A 9,656-nucleotide genomic window follows, 5' to 3' on the forward strand; every position below is an offset into this window, starting at 1 on the left:
ATTAATCGTCTCTTTCGACATTACGAGTACAAGTTGCAGGGTGGTATTTTTCGTGAGAAACATGGAAAACATAGAGTTAAACGGCATCAGCTGCATTGAATAAATGCTATGTTTCCGCATACACAAGATCTTTTGAGGTTTTCCGTGGAAAAACTGATGTGTTGGTAAATGTGCCAACACCTTGTAGATAGAGGAGGCCTAAATGCACGCTATTTACTGCAGACGGGCGTGAATTCTGGAACAGGATAAGTAGTGAATGGTAATAAGAAAAGTATGCAGCTTCTCGAATACTTAACTTTTATATAGTCCTTTGGTACATCGCTCTTGATAATACAACTAAGACTATCTTCAGATACGGTTAATGGCGCCTTGCTAGGTCGTAGCCATGGACTTAGCTGAAGGCTATTCTAACTGTCTCTCGGCAAATGAGAGAAGGCTTCGTAAGTGTAGTCGCTAGCAAAGTCGTCGTACAACTGGGGCGAGTGCTATTCCGTATCTCGAGACCTGCCTTGTGGTGGCGCTCGGTCTGCGATCACACAGCGGCGACACGCGGGTCCGACATGTACTAAATGGACCGCGGCCGATTTAAGCTACCACCTAGCATGTGTGGTGTCTGGTGGTGACACCACAAAAACAAACCTCGTTAACATTTTCAAAAACCTCTCTTTCAGCCGATAATTTGGAAGCAAGCCATGCGCAACGCAGAATTTACTTAAACATCTACGATGATAATTGGTCATGCAGTATCGACTGTACTTTAATATCGTCTTCATGAGAAGCAATTTCTCGTTCTCTTTCGATTAAATATGAACAATTTTGAAGACACGGGCAAGCATACATTATCAGTATTACTTTATGTGTTTGGTCGTTTACTAGTCGATAGTTATGAATATTATATTATTTGTGTCAGTAAAAATTTGCAGTCTGCCAAATAAGATTGTAAATTTTGAGAGTTCATCGGATTACACATATTTTTCCCATTATATCAATTGTAATATAAATAGTAAAGAAAATTATTGTGTTGAGAATAAAAAGAAACTGACGAACTGAACTCGAGGTAGCGATTACGGGGCTTGAACGGTAACCACCTGGCTGCCGCCGCTTCCTTGTAAAAATGGCCACGCACAGGTATATTTTTTACGACAGAAATTATCTTGTGATTTTCTCAATAACGCTTGAGAAGTACACGCTACTGCTTACACATTTTGTTGTTCTCATGGAGTACTACGAGTGTACGAAGTTTGCAGAAAATCCGCGTTCCAAACGTCGTGGCCTCCCCTTGTTAGAGAACGTTGGGAAGCATATGAAGCAAAAGAAGCAGAAGAATGCGGACTCTTCACACCCGCTTTCGCTGACTGATGTTTCTGTACAACAGGTGTGGTTGGCGGAGATTTATTCTGAGATATGTTTGACGATGTCTCGGACAAAGTTGAGGGAGCGAATACAGCTTCCAGAATAATATCCGGACTATATGGGTATATCCTTCTTGCTTTAAACTCTGGTGCCAAGTTCATCACAGCCACGGATCTCCTTCAGTCGCTAAGAAATATATTCCAAAATGTAGCTACATTTAGTTTACGTTCTGGATGAGACAACCAGTATCGCTACTTCTGTACTACATCATTCAATACATCTCTAAGGATTTGAAGACTGATTTTTATAGCTTTTGCGATTGATGGGTGATGTTACCCAGGAGACGGCACACAGTAATGTTTTGTCTCTCCGCTGCAGAAAAATACCAATATCAAGATGTGATGAAGCTCCATCAAAATAAGTAATGTTTTACTTACATTTGTTTTGTACTGTGAAGAATGGTCCATCTACTGCGTAAAAATTTCGGTCATCGCGCTTCCCCTCGGCATCATCACAACTTTGCTGCCAAAGTAAAATCCTCTTCGCACACTGGTCACAATATCTCTCCCTTGAAAAAATTGTTGTAAGGAGTATAATGTCCCAAAGGGTTTCCCATATAATCCATTACTTGTATCAGGTTGATAAATCAATTCAAGAAAACGAGCTTTATAATTTCGAATCCGTTTTGAGCTTTACGTTTAGCGTTCTGTGGTATTTCTGGGTGGCATTTTGGAAGCACTTCCATCCAACGGCGCCCTATATTATTTGTATTTCCAGTGAGTTGGTTTGACTGTTAGGGTCTGGTATTTTGTTCTCTACACAGAAGGCGTGTACTGAACGTTTCGGAATATTGTTTGTGGCAGAAGTTCCTACATCTCTCATTCTAAACTTCTACGACGTAATTAATTTCTTACTCTATAAGTAAGAGTACAATATTTGCCTAATTTTATCTCAGCTACCTCGCAAATAATGCGGTCGTGAAATGTTGGACATGGAATATGAATCATTATTGATGTTTCCATCCTGACGTGCCATCTGATACTTTGTCCACTGTTAATTCCATCAATTAAGTTCAATTTACTTACCTCACGAAGATTACAATTTATAAAAAAAAAGGTAGTGCTGAGGCTGCCTGGATTCAAACTATAGACAATTTAACCGGGAACAAGCAATGGGGGCTCGCTAAGTAATATGCTCTCCAGTCACTTTAATGCGATCACCTGTCAAATGCCGGATTAACCACCTATTGCAACACAGACCGCTACAGGAAGTGTACGAACAGAGTCAGAGAGGTTCTGGTAGGTACTTACAGGGATGTGGAGCCTTTCCGACTCCAGTGCTGTGGACAGCTAAGCTAGGTTTTTCGGTTGATGGCCCGTGGATTGAACAGCCCTATCGACGTTGTCCCACAGATTCTCGAGTGGGTTTATATTCTAATAATTTCATGGTCAGCAGAGAACGGTTAACTCATTCTGGTCTCTTCCAACCAAGCGCGTACGCTGCACGCTCTGTGACACGTTGCATTGTCCTACTCCTAGATGTCATCGTGCCGAGGAAAAAAAAAAAAAAAAAAACCACTTCATGTAATCCCCAAGGAGCATACTTGTGTTGATCCACTGTGCCTTCCAGAATGGCGAGATCATTCAGGGAATGCCACGATAACATTCCCCAGACCATAAGGCTGCCTACTAATGCCTGGATCTTTCCTAAGATTGTTGCAGGATGTTTTCTGTCTGTTCCCTGGAACTTAAGACGCCTTTCATCTGAAAATATTACCTTTAGCCATTCGCTGAACTTGTAGTTGCTGTATTGGTGTGCAAATTTCAGCCTTCGTTACCAATGAACAGCATTCAGCATGACTCCATGAACCAGGCCGCTGCTGATGGGGCCCATAGGCAGCAACGTTCGCTGAACGGTCCTAAGTAGATACTGTTGATATCCCCTTGGTTCTTCCGGGCGGCCAGTAGCTCAACAGTTGCACGTCTATTTACCCGTTCACATTTCGGGTGCCGTCGTTCATACTTATCATCTACGGACCGTGGTGCACCACACTTAAATCAGCACCGGTTTTGGATGGCGGCATTTTGCCGTATGTGGTATACTTTAACCATGGCGGCACGCTGACAGTTTACAATCTTAACCGTTTTGGAAATGCTTCCACCCCTGGCTTGAAAGCCGATCATCATACCCTTTCGAACGTAAGATAAATCGGTCCGTTTCCACATTACGACAACGACTGCACTGCTTTCCACATACCCCGACACGCTCTGTATACCCTCCGCTGCTAGTGCTTCTACCGGCCGTCTGTGAGTGGTTATTGTAGGTTGGCGTAGAACATAGACCCCTATCCATGAGATAATAGTTTAAAAACTTAGAAATTGTACACACACCAAAAAGGTTTTGCATCACCTCGGTTCCGAATGTTCCGAAACCAATACAGCAAATTGGAATAGAGCTCAACATAAACATCATCTCCGCCCTTTTTATTACTCATGAAAACCACACATTGCATGTTGGACCACCATACAGCGAGACCTTCAGAGGTGGTGGTCCAGATTGCTGTACACACACCGGTACCTCTAATACCAAGTAGCTCGTCCTCGTGCATTGATGCATACCTGTATTTGTTGTGGCGTACCATCCACTAGTTCATCAAGGCACTGTTGGTCCAGATTGTCCCAATCCTCAACGGCGATTCGCCGTAGATCCCTCAGAATGGTTAGTGGTCACGTCGTCCACAAACAACCATTTTCAATCTGTAAAAGGCATGTTCGGCAGGGTTCTGTCTGGAGAACTTGCTGGGAACTCCAGTCGAGCGATGTCGTTATCCTGAAGGAAGTCATTCATAAGATGTTCACGATGGGGGCGCGAATTGTCGTCCATGAAGACGAATGCCTCACCAGTATGCTGCCGATATGGTTGCACTATCGATCGGAGGATGGCATTCACGTATCGTGCAGCCTTTACGGCGCCTTTCACAACCACCAGTGGCGTACGTCACCCCTACATAAGGCCACCCCAAAGCAGCAGAGAACCTCTACCTTGCTGCACTCGATGGGCAGTTTGTCTAAGGCGTTCAGCGTGACCGGGTTGCCTCCAAACACGTCTCCAACGACCATCTGGTTGAAGGCATATGCGACACTCATAGGGATAAGAACGTGATGCCAATCCTGAGTGGTCCATTCGGCATGTTGTTGGGTCCATTAGTACCGCGATGTATGGTGCCGTGGTTGCAAAGATGGACCTCGCCTTGGACATCGGGATTGAAGTTGTGCTTCAGTCCGAAACCGCGCGACCGCTACGGTCGCAGGTTTGAATCCTGCCTCGGGCATGGATGTGTGTGATTTTCTTAGGTTAGTTAGGTTTAAGTAGTTCTAAATTTTGGGGGACTGATGATCTCAGATGTTAACTGCCATAGTGCTCAGAGCCATTTGAACCATTTTGGAACCCAGCTTGCAAAAGCGGCAAGTGCATAGACCCGAAGAGCCTTGCTATAAGTTCAGGCTAGGGACATATCACTGCCGACCGTGTACTGTAGGAAACAGTAATAGCCATGTAGTCAGCAGTTGCTAACGCTGTTTCTGTGTGGGTAGACAACAGGGAAAATGCTGGCAGTACGTCATTCTGACTACCACGAGCCATCACGTGTCCTTACTTAAATGTGCGCAGAATAATGAAATTATCTTCAGTACATGTTGAACTCAATCAGTAGTATCCAAAGAACATGGCAAAAATAGAAGTCAAAGTCATCAGAGAGATTCGCCAGAAACCGAGGTACTGAACGAGATGAATGAGTTTCAGCGGTGAAAGTACATCGGAAATCGTAGCGCTACCCTTAATTCAAAATTAGAAACAGGCAACCATTTCACAACAACCAGAGGTGCTCACAAAGACTAGGGAAAGCTGTTTTGCCACCAGATCTGTCCATTAGAGCCACACTCTTTGTGTTCCTTTGGCATTAATACCGGTTACATTGGACAAGGAGATGCTGTAACATCGAATAGTCGCTGAAAAACGTATCTTCGCTTATGGTTCCCAGAAAACTCCGTTTACTCGTGTCATTAGTTACTGCGCTGTGTTACAATAGGGCACGACTATTGTGAACTACAGCTGATAGACATGGTACACGGAGATATCCGTTCGCTACGTCATGAGATGAAGCGTCTTCTTCGCCTTATTACAATGGTTATCGTTACAGGGGCTTTGCAGGATGATGTAAAGATATTCTGCCACCGTGCAAAAGATGCTAGACTCCTAGGATGAGCTCTGCAAAGAGGTGAAATGTCGTCAGCAAATATCCGCACACTGCTTTAAATTACACTGTAAAATAATGCTGCTGATTTCCTGTGCGACTGGTCTGTGATTTGCCGTGACAGGAAACCTGGAAATTAATAAGCGACGACCATTAATAAGCGTAGTGGAGCACAGCCATTGGGAAACAACAACCAGGCGGGGTCCATGTATCAACAACAACGGAGAGTTTATTGTTCACTGACTGCCTGTGCTGACGAGCTATCCCTGGTCAGCCGAATAGTTTCTTATCGCTGTTCATAAAGAGGCCCAGACAAAAGCAACGATAGTCGTATCTCAGCGCAGTGTGACAGCGACGTTGCTACACTCCTGGAAATGGAAAAAAGAACACATTGACACCGGTGTGTCAGACCCACCATACTTGCTCCGGACACTGCGAGAGGGCTGTACAAGCAATGATCACACGCACGGCACAGCGGACACACCAGGAACCGCGGTGTTGGCCGTCGAATGGCGCTAGCTGCGCAGCATTTGTGCACCGCCGCCGTCAGTGTCAGCCAGTTTGCCGTGGCATACGGAGCTCCATCGCAGTCTTTAACACTGGTAGCATGCCGCGACAGCGTGGACGTGAACCGTATGTGCAGTTGACGGACTTTGAGCGAGGGCGTATAGTGGGCATGCGGGAGGCCGGGTGGACGTACCGCCGAATTGCTCAACACGTGGGGCGTGAGGTCTCCACAGTACATCGATGTTGTCGCCAGTGGTCGGCGGAAGGTGCACGTGCCCGTCGACCTGGGACTGGACCGCAGCGACGCACGGATGCACGCCAAGACCGTAGGATCCTACGCAGTGCCGTAGGGGACCGCACCGCCACTTCCCAGCAAATTAGGGACACTGTTGCTCCTGGGGTATCGGCGAGGACCATTCGCAACCGTCTCCATGAAGCTGGGCTACGGTCCCGCACACCGTTAGGCCGTCTTCCGCTCACGCCCCAACATCGTGCAGCCCGCCTCCAGTGGTGTCGCGACAGCCGTGAATGGAGGGACGAATGGAGACGTGTCGTCTTCAGCGATGAGAGTCGCTTCTGCCTTGGTGCCAATGATGGTCGTATGCGTGTTTGGCGCCGTGCAGGTGAGCGCCACAATCAGGACTGCATACGACCGAGGCACACAGGGCCAACACCCGGCATCATGGTGTGGGGAGCGATAACCTACACTGGCCGTACACCACTGGTGATCGTCGAGGGGACACTGAATAGTGCACGGTACATCCAAACCGTCATCGAACCCATCGTTCTACCATTCCTAGACCGGCAAGGGAACTTGCTGTTCCAACAGGACAATGCACGTCCGCATGTATCCCGTGCCACCCAACGTGCTCTAGAAGGTGTAAGACAACTACCCTGGCCAGCAAGATCTCCGGATCTGTCCCCCATTGAGCATGTTTGGGACTGGATGAAGCGTCGTCTCACGCGGTCTGCACGTCCAGCACGAACGCTGGTCCAACTGAGGCGCCAGGTGGAAATGGCATGGCAAGCCGTTCCACAGGACTACATCCAGCATCTCTACGATCGTCTCCATGGGAGAATAGCAGCCTGCATTGCTGCGAAAGGTGGATATACACTGTACTAGTGCCGACATTGTGCATGCTCTGTTGCCTGTGTATGTGCCTGTGGTTCTGTCAGTGTGATCATGTGATGCATCTGACCCCAGGAATGTGTCAATAAAGTTTCCCCTTCCTGGGACAATGAATTCACGGTGTTCTTATTTCAATTTCCAGGAGTGTATTTGCGACATACACTGAGGAGACAAAAGTCATGGGTTAGCGATTTGCACATATACAGATGGCGGTAGTATCGCGCACACGACGTGTTACAGGGCACTGCATTGGCGGAGTTGTCATTTCTACTCACGTGATTCATATGAATAGGTTTTCAGTGTAATTGTGTCCGCACGATGCGAATTAGCAGACTTTGAACGTGGAAGGATAGTTGGAGATAGGCGCATTAAGTATTCCGGGATCCACAGTGTCAAGAGTTTGCCGAGAATGCCAGATTTCAGACATCACTCACCACGGACAACTCATTAGACGACGGTATTCTCTTCACTACCGGGAAGAGACAAGAAGCATAGCGTGAAATAACAGCAGAAATCATTGTGGGACGTACGTCGAACATATCCGTTAGTATAAGTGCGGTGAAATGTGGCGACCAAGCGGGATTAGCCGAGCGGTCAGGGGCGCTGCAGTCCTGGACTGTGCGGCTGTTCCCGGTGGAGGTTCGAGTCCTCCCTCGGGCATGGGTGTGTGTGTTTGTACTTAGGATAATTTAGGTTAAGTAGTGTGTAAGGTTAGGGACTGATGACCTTAGCAGTTAAGTCCCATAAGATTTCACATACATTTTTGAAATGTGGCGTTAATGAGATATGGCAGCAGACGACCAGCACGAGTGCCTTTGCTAACTGCATGACATAACCTGGATCATAGACAAGTGGAAAACCATGCCCAGTCAGATGGGTCCCGACTTCAGTTGGTAAGAGCTGATGGCAGGGTTTAAGTGCGGCGCAGACACACAGCGCCATGGACCCAAGTTATCATCAAGGCACTGTGCAAACTGGCGGTAGCATCGTGATGATATGGCCTGTGTTTACGTGGATCACCGACTCGAAATTGTTATGTTCAGCTTCTTGGAGACCATTTGCAGGCAATCATGAACTTCATGCTTACAAGCAACGATGGAATTTCACAGACGAAAGTGCGCCATAATATCGGGCCACTATAGTTCACGTTTGGTTTGATGAAGAATCTCGACAATTCAAGCGAATGACCTGGTCGCCCTAATTGCTCGACATGAATCCCTTCGAAAATTTATGAGATATAATCTAGAGATCAGTTAGTGCATAACATCCTGCACCGGTAACACTTTCGCAATTATGGACGGCTATAGAGGCAGCATGTCTTAAAATTTCTTCATGGGACTTCCAACGACTTTTTGAGCCCATGTCAAATCAAGTAGCACACTACGCCGGGAAAAATGGCGCCTGACATGATACTAGAAGGTATTCCATGTCACCTCAATGTATAATCTTGGTTCTCACAAATATTTGACAATGTTTTCCCTGAAGATGTCACGATTTCCAAGGTTGAGGTAAAATTGTGATTTCATGGTTTGTTACTATTCGTGTTCTTGTAGTTAACGTGTGCACTTATATTTTTTTAGGATTTTCGTTTTTTGGCATCATATCTGCACTATTGTAAATAATGAAAAATCTTGTTATCTACAGCCAACGGCCTTGCAGCGGTGGTAACACCGGTTCCCGTCAGATCACCGAAGTTAAACGCTGTCGGGCTGGGCTAGCATTTGGATGGGTGACCATCCGGTCTGCCGAGCGCTGTTGGCAAGCGGGGTGCACTCGGCCCTTGTGAGGCCAACTGAGGAGCTACTTGATAGAGAAGTAGCGGCTCCGGTCTCGTAAACTGACTTATGGCCGGGAGAGCGGCGTGCGGACCACATGACGCTCCATATCCGCATCCCGTGACGCCTGTGGGCTGAGGATGACAAGGCGGTCGGTCGGTACCATTGGGTCTTCATGGCCTGTTCGGGAGGAGTTTGTAATCGACAAGTAGATTTGAATTATTGCAGTGCGGGACTGCAGTGCTTTCTCTCAGCGTTTCCACCTTTTTTGTGTTGCTGCCTGAACTACTGGGAACAATAACGAAGCATACATCAGTAAGCAAACTGATCTGCGTATGTCAATTTCAGTTGTCGATTCTGAGGTTTGGTGTTTATCAATTTTCTGCAGTAGTACAGAGAGCAATGCTATATGTGGGAATTCGCAAGGAATGCGCAGCATGCACCTACTGCAACAACTGTAGTACATAAGGCAACACCAAAAATAGAAATCGTATAACAAAGAATAGTACGCAAGTCCGGAGGGAAATAGCTAAAATAGAAATGCTACAGCAGACAACTACACAGAGCTACTGCAAAAACGGTAAAAATAGTGAACTTTGGAAGCCACTACTGGAATCCATCTGTATAGGTCATTCTGTTT

At 46.5% G+C, this 9,656-nt stretch overlaps 1 pseudogene; it reads left to right on the forward strand.

Moving 5' to 3' along the window:
• Nucleotides 1-8,884: 8,884 nt before the first annotated feature.
• LOC124597726 lies at nucleotides 8,885-9,002 on the forward strand (annotated as a pseudogene).
• The last annotated feature ends 654 nt before the right edge of the window (nucleotides 9,003-9,656 follow it).

The sequence above is a fragment of the Schistocerca americana genome, chromosome 2 (genome assembly GCF_021461395.2).
Source record: "Schistocerca americana isolate TAMUIC-IGC-003095 chromosome 2, iqSchAmer2.1, whole genome shotgun sequence".
Classification (NCBI taxonomy): Eukaryota; Metazoa; Arthropoda; class Insecta; order Orthoptera; family Acrididae; genus Schistocerca; species Schistocerca americana.